We start from the raw sequence: 2853 nt of genomic DNA on the forward strand, positions 1-2853 counted from the left end.
TAGGTGTGTCAGAGCTCCTGAGAGTCAAGCTGCTTCTAAGATCTTGAAACTGTGGTGTGAACAAGGCCCTGAAATCATGTGTGTCAGGGAGTCAAGCTTTCTCAGGGTGTTTCAGAAGTGGGTGGGGGAGCCAGAGCCCTATGTTTGCACCAGGCACAAGTGCAAGCTGGAAAGATCCTGTGGATCTGATTGGGCAAAGTCTGGGTGTTTCTGGTTCCTGTGCGGATCCCAATTACACTGGGTGTTGGGAAAGATATTGTGATCTTGAGTGTGTCAGCACTCCAGTACTCGAACTTGCATCCTATCTCCTGGGACTCGAGCTTTCTCTGTGATCCTGTGATTCTGTGATCATGCGCATTTCAGAGATCCTGGAAATTGGGCTCCCCAGGATGTTGTAAGAGTGGTGGCAGAAAGCTACACCCTAGAAAAAAGCAAGAAACTAATCGTCTTGGCAACAAAACAAAGAGAAGAAAAGCACACAAACATAATCTCACATCCAAATATGAATATAACAGGAAGCAATAATCACTATTCCTTAATATCTCTCAACATCAATGGTCTCAACTCCCCAATAAAAAGACATAGATTAACAAACTGGATATGCAACGAGGACCCTGCATTCTGCTGCCTACAGGAAACACACCTCAGAGACAAAGACAGACACTATCTCAGAGTGAAAGGCTGGAAAAAAACTTTCCAAGCAAATGGTGTGAAGAAGCAAGCTGGAGTAGCCATTCCAATATCGAATAAAATCGATTTTCAACTAAAAGTCATCAAAAAAGATAAGGAAGGACACTTCATGTTCATCAAAGGAAAAATCCACCAAGTTGAACTCTCAATCCTAAATACCTATACTCCAAATACAAGGGCATCTACATCCATAAAAGAACCTTACTAAAGCTCAAAGCACACATTGCACCGCACACAATAATAGTAGGAGATTTCAACACCCCACTCTCATCAATGGACAGATCATGGAAACAGAAATTAAACAGAGACATAGACAGACTAAGAGAAGTCATGAACCATATGGACTTGACAGATATTTATAGAACATTCTATTCTAAAACAAAAGGATATACCTTCTTCTCACCACCTCATGGTACTTTCACCAAAATTGACCATAAAATTGGTCATAAAACAGGCCTCAACAGGTATGGAAAGATAGAAATAATCCCGTGCATGCTATCAGACCACCACGGCCTAAAGCTGGTCTTCAATAACAATAAGGGAAGAACGCCCACATATACGTGGAGGTTGAACAACGCTCTACTCAATGATAACCTGGTCAAGGAAGAAATAAAGAAAGAAATTAAAGACTTCTTAGAATTTAATGAAAATGAAGGTACAACATACCCAAACTTATGGGACGAAATGAAAGCTGTGCTAAGAGGAAAACTCCTAGTTCTGAGTGCCTGCAGAAAGAAACAGGAAAGAGCATATGTCAGCAGCTTGACAGCACACCTAAAAGCTCTAGAACAAAAAGAAGCAAATACACCCAGGAGGAGTAGAAGGCAGGAAATAATCAAACTCAGAGCTGATATCAACCAAATAGAAACAAAAAGTACCATACAAAGAATCAACAGAACCAAACAAGTTTTTCTCGTTCTTTGAGAAAATCAACAAAATAGATAAACCGTTAGCCAGACTAACAAGAGGACACAGAGAGTGTGTCCAAATTAACAAAATCAGAAATGAAAAGGGAGACATAACTACAGAATCAGAGGAAATTCAAAAAATCATCAGATCCTACTACGAAAGCCTATATTCAACAAAACTTGAAAATCTGGAGGGAAATGGACAATTTCCTAGACAGATACCAGGTACTGAAATTAAACCAGGAACAGATAAACCATTTAAACAACCCCATAACTTCTAAAGAAATAGAAGTAGTCATTAAAAGTCTCCCAACCAAAAAGAGCCCAGGACGAGATGGGTTCAGTGCAGAATTCTATCAGACCTTCATAGAAGACCTCATACCAATACTATCCAAATTATTCCACAAAATTGAAACAGATGGAGTGCAAATGAATTCCTTCTATGAAGCCACAGTTACTCTTATAACTAAACCACACAAAGACCCAACAAAGAAAGAGAACTTCAGACCAATTTCCCTTATGAACATTGACGCAAAAATACTCAATAAAATTCTGGCAAACTGAATCCAAGAGCACATCAAAACAATCATCCACCATGATCAAGTAGGCTTCATCCCAGGCATGCAGGGATGGTTTAATATATGGTAAACAATCAACCCAATCCAATATATAAACAAACTGGAAAAAAAAACACATGATCATTTCATTAGATGCTGAGAAAGCATTTGACAAAATTCAACACCCCTTCATGATAAAAGTCCTGGAAAGAATAGGAATTCAAGGCTCATTTTTAAACATAGTAAAAGCCATATACAGCAAACCAGTAGCTAACATTAAACTAAATGGAGAGAAACTTGAAGCAATCACACTAAAATCAGGGATTAGACAAGGCTGCCCACAATCTCCCTAATTATTCAGTACAGTTATTGAAGTTCTAGCAAGAGCAATCAGACAACAATAGGATATCAAAGGGATACAGATTGGAAAAGAAGAAGTCAAAATATCACTATTTGCAGATGATATGATAGTATATTTAAGTGATCCCAAAAGTTCCACCAGAGACCTACTAAACCTGATAAACACCTTCAGCAAAGTGGCTGGGTATAAATTTAACTTAAATAAATCAGTAGCCTTTCTCTACACAATAGAGAACCAAGCCGAGAAAGAAATTAGGGAAATGACAGTCTTCATAATAGTCCCAAATAATATAAAATACCTCAGTGTAACCAAGCAAATAAAAGATCTGTAGGCTAAG

Source organism: Rattus rattus, chromosome 5 (assembly GCF_011064425.1).
Source record: "Rattus rattus isolate New Zealand chromosome 5, Rrattus_CSIRO_v1, whole genome shotgun sequence".
In the NCBI taxonomy this organism is placed as follows: domain Eukaryota; kingdom Metazoa; phylum Chordata; class Mammalia; order Rodentia; family Muridae; genus Rattus; species Rattus rattus.